Genomic DNA, 17,714 nt, shown 5'->3' with positions numbered 1-17,714 from the left:
CCACTGAAGCTGCGGGACCAGTGGACCCTCCGCAGGCATGCCACTGAAGGCAACCTGCCTGCCGCCCTCACGGTGACCGGCAGAGCGCCCCCCCTGTGGCTTGCCGCCCCAGGCATGCGCTTGGCGTGCTGGTGCCTGGAGCCGCCCCTGCATGGAGACTGTGCTTTGTCCTGCCTTGGAGCCCTCCTCATCACACTCCACACCTAGTACTTTGGCATTGGTGCACAGTGCACTGCTGGCACCATTCCTCCGCACTGGTGCCCAAGGAGCAGCTGAAGCCCAAGGGCCTATCGGTACTGCAGGACAAGGGGGCTTTGGGCAAAGGACCTGTGTTAGGGCATGTGCCTGCCCCGGAGCTTCATGGGAGTACAGCTGTGGTCAGACTTGTTAGCCAGCCAGGGATCCACCTCCAATTCCCAGGAGTGGCAGGGGATCCCTGCTCCTCTTAGGGCCACCTGTGCCTGAGGCCTCCCCGATGACCAAGGAAGCTGGCCGGCACCTCAGACACCAAGCCAGGTGATGGACCTGGTTAAGGCCCAGATCTCTAAAGGGCAAGCCAATTATGGAACCTCCCTCTAAAGCAACGTAGCATCCCCAGACCATAGGCGTCGTCCTCCGTCACCATGGCCGAGGACCCCAGTGCCACAGCCTTGGTCTCTAGTCAGAAGATCCAGGTCCCTAACACCAACGTCACCACCTATGAGGCACGGGATGCGCGAGTCATGACACTGATCCCTGTACTCATGGTACTGCTGGGCCTCAAGCCAGAAATAGTCACAGCGCAGATCCTCATCACCTAGACATGAGTGCGGAATCGTTCCTGGGTGCGGCACCGATCTCCAACTCCCCATTACCACTCTTTGGGCAGGCACCATTCCTCACCCTTTCCTTATGGGTTGGTGACAAAGGTCGGCTGACAGACTCGGGCATCTACAGCTCTGCCCCGGTCACTGGAAGGGCAGTGGTCTGAGTCGGAGGGAGAGTTCGGCCCCTCACCTAGGAGAGGTGGGCCACTGGTGATTCACAAGACAGGCATGGCACCAGTGGCATGGAAACAGGGACAGTGGCCCACCCAGTGGCAATACTGGAGCCCATGGGATGTACCCATCATACTGGTCCCGAACTCCAACCATTCCTCTCAGGCCACATTGGACAAACTGCTTCCGGCCCAGCCAGCCCTGGCATTGGAGCACGGTGCTGAGTCCAACGCGGGAGCGATGCAATGCGCCACGATGCCCAAAACTGTCCCCTGACAAGCAAGGGGAAGCCACATCTCTCACTCTGCCACCCCTCCCCCAACGGTACAGTCCTCTTTGTTGTCTCCAGACAACGAGCACCCCCCAAACTGAAGACTTCAAAGAGCACCAGGCCATGCTCAAGGGAGTGGCTGCTAACCTGAACTTGGACTCTTCCACTGTCTCCTCCATCTCCAACGACCTCTTCAATGTCATACCCTCCTGCACCCTGGCCTGGGTCGTGTTGCCTGTCCACAAAGGGGTCTTGAAAATTGCCGAGTCTGTGTAGCAGAGTGCCTCTTCCATTCCATCTACTTCAATGAAAGCAGAAAAGAAATATGTCCCGGCAAAGGGATTTGAATATCTGTACACCTACTCTCCAGCAAGGTTCCTGGTAGTGTCTGCTGTCAACAAAAGGGACGGGTAGGGCCAGGTCAGTGGCACACTCAAAAATAAAAATACCAAGAGACTGGACTTATTTGGCAAGAAAATGTATTCAACAGCCAGCCTGCGATTTTGGGTGTCTAACCATCAGGCCCTGTTAAGCAGATACAACTTTACCTTGTGGAACTCTATCAGCAAGCTCATGGAGGACCACAGAACCAAGGCCAGGCGTTTGCCACCTTCATGGATAAGGGCAAAGGAGTGGTGAGAGGCGCCCTCCAGATGTCCCAGGACACTACAAACTTGTTGGCCAGGGTGGTCGCCTCTGCGGTGGTCATGAAGCGCAGCTCCTGGTTACTGTCCTCCAGGCTGTCCCAGGAGATGCAGACTACCCTTCAGGATCTCCCGTTTGAGAGAGCAGGGCTCTTCTCATAGCTGACCGATGCATGGCTCCACAGCTTTAAAGACTTCCATGCCATCCTCCAGTCTTTGGGCCTGCACACCCTTCAAGAGGCTAGAAAGCCATTCCAGCCGCTGCCTCCTCTGCCGCCGTCAAGGTTGTGGAGTGTCCCTCTGTCCTGCTTCTACAGAAAGAAGACAGACATGGGGTTTAAGCGACAGCACCCTTTGTCTTCCTGCTCCTCTGCCCAGCCTGGCCCCTCCAGAGACCAGGGCAGCCAGAAACGGGCATTTTGAGGATGTGTCTGAGGATGGCGCCACAGCCACTGCCCAGAATCCACCCTCCTGCGTTTTCCTCAACCCTCCATGCTCCTTCGGGTCAGCCTGGCTGTGGCTGCTCTCGGATTGTTGGGTGCTTGAAACAATTTATTTGGGCTACATCCTGCAATTCGTGGCTGACCCTCCCTCCCAACCCCCTTCCCTATCTCTCTTCAGGGGCCCTTCTCATGAGCAACTACTAGTGCAAGAGGTTGAGACCCTCCTGTGCCTGGGGGTGGTGGAGGGAGGCCCATCCAGACATGAGAGGGAAAGGGTTCTATTCCCGTTATTTCCTAATCCCAAAAGGAGGTCTCTAGCCTCAATTATCCCCTCCCTGGATCCAGGGGACTGGTATGCCGCTCTCAACTTAAAGGATGCATTTTTCCATTTTCCTGGGGCACAGGTGTTTCTTCCTTAATTTTTTTTTTATTATTATTGAGCCACCCCCATTTTCAATTCATGGCACCACCCTTCAGCCTCCTGTTGGCAAAAAGTGTTTACAAAGTGTATAGTGCCAATGGCCGCTTACCTGAGGCGCAAAGGCATGCAGATTTACCCGTACCTCACAACTGGTTAATAAAAGATCGATCCTGGGATCAGGTACGGCGTCATCTCGACCTGGTTTTCTCCACCTGTCATGACCTGGGGCTGTTTAATAAATGAGACAAAGTCAACCTTAGTCCTGATGCAGTGCACAGAGTTCATTGGAGCAGTACTTGACTCTACCCAGGCCAGGGCTCCCCCTCCTCCCCAAGGCTTGGTTCCTGGCCATGGCAGACCTGATCTCATGTATACAAGATAACCCTCTCACCACTGCTCATAGGTGCCTGCGGTTGTTGGGCCACCTGGCAGCCTGTACTTACATGGTTCAGCATGGGTGACTCCACCTCAGGGGGCTGCAGGCATGGCTGGCATTGGTCTACATCCCCAACAGACACAACATGGACCGTGTAGTCAAGGTCCCGGACCACATCCTGTCGTCACTTGCATGGTGGCAAAATCCTGCATCGGTGTTAGGGGGAGTTCCATTCATGTTACCCTCATCTTTGATGCTTCAGACCTGGGATGGGGAGCCCACCTGGGCAATCTCAGCATGCAAGGTTGTTGGTCCCACCTCGAGTGTTCACTACACATCAATGTCAGGGAGCTCAGAATGGTCCACTTCGCCTGCCATGCCTTCCTACCTCACCTAAAAAGCAAGGTGGTCCAGGCCCTGATAGACAGTGCAGCGGCTGTGTTCTATATCAACAAGCAAGGCTGGGCCAGGTCGTCTGCCCTTTGCCAAGAAGGCCTCAGGCTATGGGACTTCTGTGTACAACATGACATCCATCTCATAGCCGCACACCTCCCCAGGGCCAGGAACACCTTGGCAGATCACCTCAGCGGGATCATCTGGTCTCGCCATGCGTGGTCTCTCCATCCGGAGGTGGTCAGCATCATCTGCCACAGGTGGGGAACTCCCCAGGTGGAGCTGTTTTCATCCAGGCACAACAGGAAGTGCCACGTTCCCTGCTCATTTCAGGGGTCTGACAGAGGCTCTATCGTACACTTTTCTGCTCCCATGGTCAGGGGCTTTAATTATCTTTCCCCCAGTTCTGTTGATCCACAGAGTCCTCATGAATATCAAGCAGAACAGGGCAAAGATGATCTTCGTAGTGCCGGCTTGACTGCGCCAGCACTGGTTTGGCATGCTGCTGGATCTCTCTGTGGCTGCTCCATTACAGCTACCACTCTGGCTGGTTTTGCTGTCACAAAACTCACGGTGCCTTCCTGCACCAGAACCTGGCAGCATTGCACCTGGTGTCTTGGCTGCTGCATGGCTAAATGTGGAGGAGCAAGAGTGCTCAGCCAGAGTCCAGCACGTCTTGCTGGGCAGCAGAAAGCCCTCCACTAAAACAATCTACATGGCCAAGTGCAGGCAGTTTATGTACTGGTCCTCAAAGGCATTCGTCCCGAGCTGGCTTCGCTGCAGTTAATCCTGGACTACCTTCTGCATCTCAAACTCCAAGGCCTCTGTCTGTTGTCCATCTGGCTGCTATTTCAGCTTTCCATCTGCCGTTCAAGGACGGATTAGTTTTCGCCCATGACATGACTGCCAGGTTCCTCAAAGGCCTCAAGCACCTTTATCCACATGTCAGGGACCCAGTTCCTCTGTGGGACCTAAATCTCGTGTTATCCTGGCTCATGGCTCCCCTTTGAGCCTCTGGTGCCATGTTCTCTTCTCCTCCTTTCTTGGAAGGTCACAATAACTTCAGCCCGTAGGGTCTCTGAGATTTGGGCACTTACCTTGGAACCACCCTATGTGGTCTTTTACAAGGACAAGGTCAGACTGCATCTACTTCCAGCCTTCCTGCTGACGGTGGTCTCCCAGTTTCATATGGGCCAGAACATTTATCTGCCCGTCATTTTTCCAAAGCTGCATAAGTTGCAGGAGGAGCATTGGCTGCATTCCCTAGATGTCAAAAAAAAAAAAAAAAAAAAAGTGCTAGTCCTTCTACATTGAATGGACCAAGCCATTCCATAAATTTATACAGCTGTTTGTTGCAGTGGCTGACAGAATGAAAGGCCGTCTGGTGTCCGCTCAAAGACTTGCTTCTTGGATCGTCGCCTGCATTTGCTACTGCTATGACCAGGCTAAGGTGCCACCTCTGGTGGTTGTCACCACCCACTCAACCACGGCGCAAGCCTCTTCGGCAGCTTTTCTAGCCCAAGTGCCTATTCAGGACATCTATAAGGCAGCCACCTGGTCGTGTGTCCACATGTTCATGTCCCATTACGTGCTTACCCAGCAGGCGTGGGTCGATGCTGGCTTCGGTAGAGCCATAGACTGTGACCTCTGAGCCCATCTCCAAGGATACTGCTTCTGAGTCACCTAGAATGGAATGTGTTGCTCATGTCCATTCTATTACCTGCGTGATATACCGATGCATGTGTGTGGCACTCAAGGGGGCACCGCAGCCGACCCTACGGATATTACTAAGGCAAAAGTCTCCGACTGTGCACGTGGGTATGCACACATCTAAAATGGAATAGACATGAGCAACTCATCTCAAAGAATAACAGTTATGAAAGGTAGGTAACCATTGGTTTTTTTTCATTATAGTTGAGGTCTAAGCTGTTCAACATTCTTCAAATGAAAAGTTTCACCGAAAGTGGCCCTTTTTTCTTTTAATTGAATAAGAAAATTGTTCACAAAATAGGTTTTGGCATTGTCAACAATTTCATCATTTGTGGAAAAACTGCATTTTTAAAGTTATTGAAAATATCAGATGTTTTTTGAATAAAAATAAATTTGCAAAACTTCAACAATCCAAGAAATAGGTCCACTTCAAACAATTGGAATTGAAAACAAGTTTGAAATTTGGAAACTTATTTATGAAAATAGGTTATTTTCAACCAGCTCTGCATAACAGCCTATGGAAAATGGGAACTGATTTTAGACACCTTTAAAAATATTTCTTGTAAAAATACTCTATTACTATTTTAAATGTTCCTTTCTGCATTGTGATTTGACTTTCTTTTCTGAGGCAGCACTTCAGCATCCGGAAGTTGTTTTGTTTTGGACACAAAATACATTCCAAAGCAATGTGATGCTTGTGACCTATTTACTATAGTTTATTGTGTTAAGTCATGAGGTAAACAAAACCTTAACTCTGAACAATTGCTACATGAAATACATCCAAACTTCCTGGTAACCAGGTGTGACATTACCCAGGGTACAATCTGGAGTGATGGACAGCAGTAGCTCCTCAATTCCCAGCTTGGTGTGTCTTTTTTTACCTTGCTTTGCTGTGAGAGCAACCACTCTTGGTCTGCCCAGACAAAGCCTCCAGCATGTAAATCACTCCCAGCTATACAGCTTGAGTGCTGTAGACCAGCCACTCATAAATTGCATTACAGGACAACACTAGCAAACTCCCGGTCCCAGGGCTTGGCTACACTTACAAATTTGCAGCGCTGCAGCACGGTGTGAAAACACACCCTCTCCAGGGCTGCAAATTGCAGCGCTGCAAAGCGCCAGTGTGGTCAAAGCCCCAGCGCTGGGCGCTGTCCGTTATTCCCCACAGGGAGGTGGAGTACGGACAGCGCTGGGAGAGCTATCTCCCAGCGCTGGCGCTTTGACTACACTTAGCGCTTCAAAGCGCTGTCACGGCAGCACTACCGCGGCAGCGCTTTGAAGTGCTAAGTGTAGCCACAGCCCCAGACTTGTCCCAGAAATGTGCATCTTGTACTACCCAGCAGCTTTTGGGCCAATACAAGCTCATATGAAGTCCGTCATTTTATTAATGGAAAATGGTATGCACAAATCTTGTTAGGCCGAACGGAGTTTCCTCAAACACATTGGTTTAGATAAATCCACAAAACAAATGAATTAATTACAGAAAGATTTATAAGTGACTACAGCTAATGAGGCATATAAGTCAGAATTGGTTAAAAAGAAATAAAAGATAAAATGCAATAACACCTAAGTGAATACAAAGCACAGGTCTCTCTCCCCGCATGTTCTATCAGTCTTACTGGCTGAACCTCTTTCGGTGAGGATCTCTCCCCCAGTCCAGTGCTGCTTCCTTTGTTCTTCAGATGTTGATGCAGCTGTGGGTAGAGATCAAGGAAGAGATGATTTGGGGTATCTGCCCTCTCCTCTTACCACCCTTTCTCTTGTGCAAGAATCGTTTCCAGCTGATGTTCAGGAGACAGACAGGCAGCGTGACCAGGAACCTTAAGCTGCTTCTTTGTAAAAATGTAGATCTTTTGCCCACACCCTCTCCTGCTGAAGAGTAGCCAGTTAATCAGGTGATGGTCCCTTTGATCCCATTGACACCTGGCTGAGGCATTGGCTAGCCTTTTGCCTGTGGGGAACTTGTTTGTGACTGCCCTCCAGAACATGTTGGAACATGTCTTGGTAACATTATGGACTCTTATTGTGACATTCCCCTGGTGTTATCTGGACCAATGATCTGCTAGGTCACTCCAATCCTTGACTCTAGGAGTCAGCCTTACCCTGCTCTGCTATGAGAACCCCCACTCCTGGGCTGTTCATGCTCAGCCTCTGGCATGTGAGCTGCTCCTTGGATTGTGCAACCAAATGACACTAGCCAACATCTCCAGTCCCAGACACAACCCTAGGAACCTCCATCTTGCAGTGTCTGGTTATGCCAGCTGGATGCTGCAAGCTTATATGACTTCGTCAATTTAACAAAGAAATTGATATGCACCAGGCTTGTTATACCCAGGGGAGTCTCTGACACGCTTCAAACCAAACACACTGCTTCAGGTAGAATGAACACTTTTATTAACTACAAAAGATAGATTTTAAGTGATTATAAGTCAAAGCACAAGTCAGATTTGGTCAAATGAAATAAAAGCAAAACGCATTCTAAGCTGATCTTAACACTTCCAGTGCCCTTACAAACTTGGATGCTTCTTACCACAGGCTGGCAATAGAGATGGAAGAGAGAGGAAGAGCATGGCAAACGTCTCTTCCTTTTATCACGTCCTTTTTTCCCTCTTGGCTTTGCGACCCCCACCCCCCCTTCAGGGTCAGGTGAGCATTACCTCATTGCAGACCCAAACTGACCAAGGGAAGGGGGGCAACTCACTCAAGAGTCCAGTAGATCCTTTGTTGCTGCCTAGGCCAGTCAGTGTCCTTTGTTCCTGTGAGGTGGGGCTGGATTTGTCCCATACATGCCCTGAGGAGTGAGTGTGAACTACCCCTCTGCTCCTGGAGAGTTTTTTGCCTGGATTTGTTTTAAGCCATGAGGACACATTTTCAGCCTTGTAATTTCATGTATATAGTTATAACCTATAACAACAATGCTCAGTGCATCATGAGCCTTGCGAAGACACCCGACATGACAAACTTTGCATTGGATACCCCACAATCATTTTATAAGGATGAACATGGGGGTGCAGGGTGTTCCCCCGAGATACAGTGTGTCACTTATATCCTTACGTAAATGTTGCTGCACATTTTACCAGGACAGTAATGATCAGCAAATTGTGTTTTCAGATGGTACTTTGTACAGTATGCTTTGTATAGAATTTAACATAGTCTTATAAAAGAGATGAACATAGGGATACAAACTGTCGCACTAGGACTTTGGGTATGGCTACACTTACGGTTTGCAGCGCTGGTAGTTTGCAGCGCTGGTCGTCCAGCTGTGCAGGGCCAGCGCTGGAGTGTGGCCACGCTCACAGCTACCAGCGCTGGTGTGTGGCCACATTTGCAGCATTAGCAGCGCTGTTGGGAGTGATGCATTATGGGCAGCTATCCCAGTATTCAAGTGGCAGCAACGTGCTTTTCAAAAGAGGGGGGTGGGGTGTAGTGTGTAGTGTGACAGGGAGCGGGGGGAGAGAGAGAGAGAGTGGATTTTTGGAGCCAACACTGTGAGTTAGCTTCCTGCATTGAAAAATCATAAAATCTTCCCGACCCCTTAATCTTAACTCTTAAATTGCAAATAGCCTGCATCCCAAGGGACTGCCTTTCTCTGTCAAGCAAACACTCACTTCCTGCCTGCCTCATCCACAGGGGGTTATCTCATTTGATTGTTCACAGCCAGATACAGATTGATCACAGCAAACAGGAGCTGTGTTTGATCACAGGAAACAGGAGCTGTCAGTTTGTTTTTATAAGCAGCTCCGGTATCAATGGAGCTCAGGACGGAGCTCAGAGTTCACAACAAAACAAAGAGAGGCTGCATAACAAAACAAAACAAAGGTAATAATTTAGTTACAAGCATTCTGGGATATCTCCTTATACCCTGGAGGCCAATAACAGCGCTGGTGAGTGTCCACACTTGATGACCAGCGCTGCAGAACCAGCGCTGCAATCGTTATACCCCAGTCAGAGCCAGGTGTACGGACAGCGCTGCAGCCAGGGAGTTGCAGCGCTGGATGTGCCCTGCAGGTGTGGCCACTTACTAATTGCAGTGCTGGAAAACCTCCACCAGCGCTGCAACTCGCAACTGTAGCCATACCCTTTGTTGTTTTTGTGCTATAGGATAGCATACAGCCAGAACAAAAGAAGTTACAGGACATTTTCAGAAAAAACAAATTTCATTTAATTGAATTAATAGGTTTTCGAGCTGGATATTTTGGCAAGCCACTGAAAAATGGTATGTTGTCTTAGCACAAAGGTAATGGTTCTTCATATATATTTACAAAGTATTTATATTGTGTAATATGCCCAGAAGTGTGGGTCTATGTACAGTGCTGAGGTAGCTGCAAGGAGGTGCTGTTGTTTTATATAAAAAGCCTTGCTGAAGGTTTCCATTTGGGGACATGATCCCCTTATATAATCTGTAAATTGATTGTGCAAGTTGTTGCAAGCCCGGATGTTTTGTTTTTATGTAAAGTTTATAATCCTCCTCCTCCTCCTCCTCCCTGTGCCCTCCAAACAATTTAGGAAGATTAGAGCATGTTTACAGTTGTGTAAAACTGAAATTGCTTGTTCGGTTTGAATTTGTATTGCTTCACCTAATTTGTGCCCTTCCCTCCTCCAGAAAATTTTCTACTTTTTTTTGTAAAACTATAACAAACTGGTTATAGGCCCTGAAGCTTTGAAGAAAACAAATGCAAACTTGTGTAAATTTTGAGCAAAGAGATTTGCTTTGAATCTTGCCCTTTGTTGCTTTGTAAAGAAAAGCAGCCGTTGTGTACCTTGGTGAAACTTTCCTTAGAATTAGCAATACTTTCAGTTGTTTGGAAAACATGCCACAAGCAAGAAAATGAGGTTTTTTGTTTTGCTTCACGTTACTGATATTTTATGAACCTGTATGTGTTGCTGCTTTAGAAATGGTCACTTGTTTTTAAAGCAACTATCAGCCTTCAGGGATGGTTTGTTGTTGATAATCACTGTTTCCCACAGAAATATTAAGCAACATATAAGTACTAGGTAACCAAATGACTGCATAATAATGAAGTACAGTCAAATGATGTAGCTGCTAAAGAGAGAGAAATTTGACAAAAGTGTATGCTTTCCATTCACCCAAATGTATGCTGAAATAAGTCCAATTAAATACAATACTAGATAAAAGCACAGATCAATTCAACAGACCTACTGTGCAACAAGAAGAGTATAACAGAAGTTTTCTTAGAAAATTGATTTGGTATATGGATATGTTTTACAGTATAATTTGTCTTTGTTGAATGTATGCCTGTCAAAAGCAAATTCTTACCAGACTACTAGTACTGACATGTTAATACGAAGGTAATAATTCTTAGATATTTCAATTGCCAGATTTGACCTAAGAAATCAGGATCACAATTAGAGTGTGTATGTTAGATGTTTTACATGTGATGCATCCTTTTAACATGTAAATTGGCCACTTGGGAGGGCAGCTGTATGTTAGTAACCTGACTGATTTTTAACCATTAGGATTTGAAGAGAAATTCTGAAAGGTTAATAGACACCCTTTATTTGTGTCTGACAATCTTATGGACATGATACACTTGAAGTAGAAAGGATTGTTATATTTCCCTACACAAAGACCAAAATATGTACTTTAGATTAAGGAAAACACAAAACAAACATCTGTTAGTGTTTCTCTCTTTCGCATGCTTTTTTGAATCGCCTTGCAACCCTGCCCTCTAGCAGAGAGGACAGGCACTTACATTTAAAGATGCAGTACAGTGAAAAGAGAATCAAAGCTATAGATACTATAGTAAGTGAAGAGACTCCCACCCTCATTTTTGTCTTTACTCGAATGTGTATATTCAAAGGGTTTTATTGGTGTGGTGACTTCTTATGAAAAGTGCAATGATCTTCCAGTGGCAAGACAGTTTCTGTCTTGGTCTTGGAAGCCACAAAGGAAATGAGACTGCTAGCCCTGTCAGTATGTAGTTGTATGTATGTCCTGCTTTGGGTGTCTCAATATTCATGGTGTGAACAGGAAGTGAGCTTAGCTAAGTTTAAAAAAAGAGCCGTATTTGAGGTTAAACAGCATAAATGAATCCATCTGTTTCTTAGCAAATGTTCTGACTGTCTTCACTGGTAAGTTAATTTATTGTTTTGGTTAGATGAAGGTGCTTCAGAATTATGAGAGAACTATTGATTTTTCTGAAGGAATATTTGTCATACTATGGTTCTGCAGATGTTTAATGTAGACAGTTATAATTTTTAAGACAATATAAAAGCTATGTGTATTAACCAAAGACTAATACTGAGAGTAATTTACTATAAAGTGATTATGGGAGTGACTGCTTTCAGAGTGCTGTGGCCAGTATTTTCAATTTGAATAGCAAATCCATATTTAGGCACATAATTAAGTGGCCTGATTTTCAGAGTAGCTGAGTGCTCTGAACCCTTCCAAAAATCTCAGTTCCTCTGAAAATCAGGCTATTTAATTATGTGCCTAAATACAGATTTGGGTGTCTAAAGTTACACCTACATCTGGCAGTTCAGGCATAGTCTTCATTTGTTAGATGGCTGGCAGTAATCAGAACTTCTAGTCTTATTGTTGCAGATGTATGTGGCCCGAGGCCTGTGCTCTAGTTTTCTTCTTCCATCATGTTTGGAGCATTACTTTTGTATTAAGAAGGGCAAAATCCACTTCCAGGGCAGTAACATCTGAAGGCTGAGTTTTATGATCCAGTGAAATTGGGAAGTAGAGAGGGCGATACTAGAGCAGACATTCAATACCTATAAGAAAAAACAATGCTTGTGCTCTGTTTTTTAAAGTGAAAACAAAACACTACTGCAATGACTGGAATGCCTTTTATTATTGACTCATGACAGCAGCTGCTGTCCAGTTACATAGCTCATCCACCAAGTCACTGGCACACTTGTTGGAGTAAATAATCTGTTTTCCAAAAGCACTGGCAATAATCCAAAATAATTGGAAGCCTTCCGTTGCCATAGGGAATCTTTCATAATACAAGTGCAGCACCCATGTAATTGGAATACAGATCCTGCTTGAAATCCATATCTACATGTGATTTTTAACTTTTTTAATAAACTGCATTTAAAAAATCGTGCTGTGTTTCTAGGACATGACTACTATCCTCTTCTTTTTTTTTTTTTTTTTTTTTTTGAGTGGGGAGGAACCCTTAAAATGTTCCTTTGAGTCATCTATTACATTGAAATCAGGCTTTATACCTGAAGAGAATCTGAGGGAGGAGAGATCTTGATCCCAGTTTGTGCTAGAAAATGCGTATATGCATAGTAGTTCTTTTAAGGTGCTTCTAAATATTGTTTAAAGCAAGGGCTGTGTAATGCTGTTGAGGCCTTTGTGGATGTCATTCCACACATGCATTTTTCTTTAATTGTGGCATTGTTTAAGAATGTGAGGGAACAGTTTGCAATATTTTTTTTTTTTAAAGGCTGCTGCTATGTTTCAGTTTAGAGCAAGATTTGGTGAAATGAAAGGACCATGAATGTATTCCTGCAGGAACACCCAAAGCGTATTTGCTATAGCACGTTAAATATATTCTCTCCAAAGCAGGTAAATTTTTGTATTACCATGAACCAGAAAAACTTGTTCAAAAGGCAATTCTGCCTGCTTAGCACCCTTCCTACATTTATTAGCATAACTGAGCTTATCCTCTGATTGTTTTCATGACTCTTAATCATAAGGATACTGTTAGCTCCCTAGCTCTGAGTAAGCTGGTCATATCACTGTATTTCCAGAGCAGTTTACTCCTGGGGGAATTCTGTGCCAAAAAAAAAATTAAAAATTCAGCACATACTTTAAAATTCTGCAGATTTTATTTGTGAAAATAAGTCACTCCAGTTTCAATTATTTTGGTAATTTATTTCAAAATATCTGTCAGCAAGTATGTCTGTAACAATGCAGACAACAAAAAAGATTCCCTCAAGAGTAGAGAGTTAAAGAAATCCAGGGCCGCCCAGAGGATTCAGAGGGCCTGGGGCAAAGTGGGGGAGCTGCAGCGCTTGTATTCATCCGGCGGCGGTCTGGGTCTTCGGTGGCATTTCGGCTACAGGGGGCCCTTCACTCGCTCTGTGCCTTTGGCAGCACCGAAGGGCCCCCCCGCCACAGAAATGCCGCCGAAGATCCGGACCGTCGCCGGGTCAGGGCTCGCGGGGCCCCTGCGGGGCATGGGGCAAATTGCCTTACTTGCCCCCCCCTTTCTGGGCAGCCCTGAAGAAATCCCCACAAACCCTTGTTTCTCTGTTGTGGTTTTGTTGGGCACCTCAGTCTGAGTTTGTCACATGTGCCAGCTGGGCACATCTTGGGAGAAAACTCTGCCCCTCTGGTCTAGAGGGAGAAACAGCCTGGTGCTGGTCAGACCAGACTTTTGTATGGCGTTTCCTGTGGTGACTTGAGTGTTGGGTTGTGCAGGGCTGACACTGCCCAGGGCCTTCATTCCTGCTGGGCCGGGTAGACTGTTCACTGTGAGGCTGCAGCCCACCCATCGCCTCATTCCTTCAGGAGGTACCAGGAACTACAGTTGCCCGGAATCCTCTGACTCCCCCTCTCCCTGCACCTGGCAGTGTCCTCTGTCTACAAGGAAGTTGGGGACTGCTGAGCCCAGCAGCCCATTTCTGCAGGAGGGAAATGAAATTCTGCACGGAACATAAATTCTGCATTGTGCAGTAGTGTAGAATTACTCCAGGAGTAGCAATTGCACTTTAAAAAAAAAAAAGATTCAACATCTGCTGGATCCTGGGCCTTTTCATCTGAACCATTACTGACTGTCTCAGCATTTGCAAGCCTAAATTTGTGTTTATTGCTCCAATTTTCTCTCTTAGAAAAGGCTTGCTTTATTGAAACTAAAATCTTACAAGTCAGCACTGTGGACCACTGCCACTAAAAACCTTTATATTTTGTTGGAAATGACTTCTGCCATGGCTATACTGTTTCAGGAGTTGTGAGATAGGGCACTGATAGGTCACCAAACTTCCTTTTTCAGTGAGTCTCTGGTAGTACCATGGAGATTGAGAGTCTAACCCTGCCAATGCTTGCTACTGTCAATAGGCTTACCCTTGGGAGTCCTCATGTTGAACTCGGCAATGCTGCTTGTCTGAGCATTTTCAAGATTCGGCCCAACAAGAAATAAAAGTATTCGGGGAAATGTAAGAAAGAGGAACTACAAAAAAAATCTTTGGGGTTACACAACTGTCTAATTACTCATCCCCACCCACTCAGTAGAACAGAATTTCCTGCCAGTACAGGCACCATTCCATTGATTTCTATGCCACCAGAGTAGGAGACATGAAAAAGAGGAGATGGGTAGTAATTTGGACTTCCATTAATACATTTGTGGTGTTTATTAATAGTACAGAGGGGTCCAATTCTAATCTTGCATCCAAACAGCACTGAACTTTGAGAGAGACTGAATCCAAACCAGAATTGAATTTTGTAGCTCACGCCCATGTCATCTTGTAAAACTCTTGCTTTTCTCTGGGAAAATTTCTTCCAGTATTTAATTTGAAATAAGGCTCAGACTATGAAGGTTTAGTGTGAAAACACCAGTTTTTCATGGCTAAAGAATGAGCCACATAGGAGCTATGTGCTTGTATAATGTCTGGCAGATAAAAAGCCTTGTTAAATTTAGATGCTTTCCCTGTGCCCATACAAGTCAGCAAAAGCATTAAAATCTTCTCCTTAGAAATGACTAAATGGGAGTGAAGAAAGGGAAATGACCTTTAAACAAGACACTTGTGCTACACTAAGGCCCTGTCTACACTGGCAAGTTTCTGTGCAGTAAAGCAGCTTTCTGCACTGTAACTCCTGAGGGGTACATACTGCCAAGCTACTTAGTGCACAAACTGTGCAGTTGCAGCGCTGTAAAAAAACCACCCCAACGAGAGGCATACGGGTTTCTGCTCCGGGGCTACAGTGCTGCAGTGCCAGTGTAGACACCATGGTGATTACAGTGCTGTGATTGGCCTCCAGGAGGTGTCCCACAATGCCTGTTCTCATCTCTCTGTTCGTCGGTTTCAACTCTACTGCCCTGCCCTCAAGTGACCATCCCCACCCCATAAATTCCTTTGGAAATTTGAAAGTCCCCTTCCTGTTTGCTCGGTGATGCGTGCAGTGGTCTCAGCGCATCTTTCAAGGTGGCCGTGCCTGCTCCAAGCACCAGCTGATCCTCCGTGTGGAACAATGCTGAGCTGCTGGACCTCATCCGCATTTGGGGAGAGGAAATTGTCCAGTCCCAGCTGTGCTCCAGTTGTAGGAATTATGATACCTATGGACAGATTTCACGATGCATGCCAAAAAGGGGCCATGACCGGGACACACTGCAGTGCAGGGTCAAAGTGAAGGAGCTGTGGAACATCTACCACAAGACACAGGAGGTAAACCACCGCTCCGGTGCTGCGCCCACAAGCTGCCGGTTCTACAAAGAACTGGACGTGATATTTGGTAGCAACCCCACGTCCACTGCGAAGACCACTGTGGATACTTCGGTGGCTCACGTGCCAATCGAAAGTGGACTGAGCCAGGAGGAGGAAATCTTGCACGAGGATGGGGAGGGGAAGGGGGACCCAGAGGCAGAAGATGACTCGGAGGCCTGAGATGCATGCATCCAGGAGCTCTTTTCTACCCTGGAGGAGGCTAGCCAGTCACAGCTGTTGGAGATTGGCGAAGCGCTAACAGGAGAGGAGGCCCCTCTTAAGTGGATCTGATTTTGGGAATTGCTGAAGCGAGTCGTTGGGAGCAGGAGGGTTGCAGAAAGCAGGCTTGTCTCCCACCACACGCCTAATCTGAGAGGCAGAACAGGCTGTTGATTGGCTCCCTCACTTCATGGGAATCTCCCTCAGATCTCCAGGAAACTCTTGTGGAGATGGTGGGCAATCGGCCACTGCAGGTTCTTTGTCAGAGCTGCTTTGTTTCTTGTCCCATTAACGATAACTTTCCTGCGCCACTGTGCTGTCACTGGTGGGGGGGGCAGTCCTGCACACCGGTGAGACACATAGGGGCCAGGGTGGAAGCCACAGGCTTGGAGAAGACCCTCCCTTGATTCCCTGCTCATCCTCTGCAGCAAGGTATCTTCCATAATGATCACGTCCTGTGGAAAGTGTGGGGACAGGAATGATTATCAAGCCCACCCTACAGTGCTGGCTCTCCCCAAGAGCCATGTGCCCAGTGTACAGCAAGGTCCAGGAAGAGTGATTTACCCTTCTCCTGCGGCTACTCATCATTTTGGGGGTCTTGTGGCTCATGTGTGCTTGCCTGAGGTCAGCCAGTTAGTGACAGGTGTGTGACTACTGGCTGTGTTTTAAGGCACTGTATCAGTGTTATCTGTGTTGCAAACAATACTGCTTCTATAAAATGTTGCATTTAAACTTCACCGAGATGGCCCTGGGATCCCAACCTCCCTCTTTGTTGTTGGTGGCTGAATGGCCGCATAGAATTAGAAAGCGGCCAAGAAGAACTAAGGAGGACTTTCTGCGTGATGTCATGATGCACTCCACGGCCAAAAACCAGGAATTACAGGAGTGGTGGGACAGCAAGAAGAGGGACTGAAAGGAGAACACGGCTTGACAGAATGAAGCCACAGCGCAGCTCTTAAAGGTTATGGAGCACCAAGCAGATGTGCTCCAGGCGATATTAGCTCTTCAAACCGAGCAGCTCCACACCTGCCCTCCCCTGCAGCTACAGTCACAAAACTCTTTCCCATACGCGCCCCCAGACACCGCCAACACAATTTTATCAGCCTCCTGGCTCTAGTTTATATCCACGGCATTCCACTCCTCTCCCCTCACAGTCCAGCACTGGGGACTCCGACTAACCACTGCAATCAACACCCGTCCTTCTGCAGTTTGGCCCTGCTGAAGTACAGTACCTACTGCATTGTACTCCAAAGGAGAAGGTTGGATATGATCCCTGGACACAAACATATCTGTAGCTGTCCCAGAACCCCACCTCCTCTTGAAACCTTATCTTCCCCCATCCCACTCCCTACTGATGGTTTTTTCCTGTTTGTTTGACTCTCTCCTCTGGTTGTTGTCTTTTAATAAAAGAATTATGTTGATTTGAAAGCAATCTTCATTCTATTAATTGAAAGCAAAAAGAGCACTGCAAAGCAACATACAATTATGTTAAACCCCCTTATTGCATCATGTGCACAGAGGTGAAAGTAAGCTGGTACGGGCCGGTACGGAGGACCGGTAAGAAAAGGAGACGGAGGGAGGGAGAGAGAAGCCTCCCCACATAAGAATAGTTTAAACTCAGCTGTTCCCTGATGGTTCAGCCCTCAGGGCTAGGTTTCTGGCATCCTTGTTAATTTCACTCACAGTAGCTGGGGGAAGGGAGTCCAGGGAAGGGTGTGTGTGTGTGTGTGACCATGGCAGGGGCAGTTCTTTTCTGCCCCCGGGATGAGGGGATCTCCTAAACACAATCAAAATCAGGAACCATTTCCAAGTTAAAATCTATCCCATTCCCTCCCCAGCAGATGATCATGGTTGTGATA

General features: G+C 46.9%; 1 protein-coding gene and 1 long non-coding RNA gene across 3 annotated transcripts in view; one reads left to right on the top strand and one right to left on the bottom strand.

The window, feature by feature from the left end:
- The window catches only part of FGD4 (FYVE, RhoGEF and PH domain containing 4), a 205,445-nt gene that overhangs the window by 25,025 nt on the left and 162,706 nt on the right, over positions 1-17,714 (top strand). The window contains exon 1 of one of the 2 annotated variants that reach the window (XM_044990291.1): positions 5,258-5,408. The exons of the other annotated variant lie outside the window; for it this stretch is intronic. The gene's annotated coding sequence lies outside the window, so the exon portion shown is untranslated. Of the gene's footprint in view, positions 1-5,257; positions 5,409-17,714 lie in introns of those variants that run through there. 2 annotated transcript variants of the gene reach the window in all.
- Positions 1,803-4,741, bottom strand: LOC123351119. Its single transcript, XR_006573927.1, has 3 exons — positions 3,200-4,741; positions 2,866-2,984; positions 1,803-2,203 (listed from the first exon to the last, which is right to left on the bottom strand). It is a non-coding gene; the product is annotated as an uncharacterized LOC123351119 (long non-coding RNA).

This window comes from Mauremys mutica, chromosome 1 (assembly GCF_020497125.1).
Source record: "Mauremys mutica isolate MM-2020 ecotype Southern chromosome 1, ASM2049712v1, whole genome shotgun sequence".
Lineage (NCBI taxonomy): Eukaryota > Metazoa > Chordata > Testudines > Geoemydidae > Mauremys > Mauremys mutica.
Note: the sequence above shows the minus strand (reverse complement) of the source record. Positions and strands in the feature narration are given on the sequence as shown.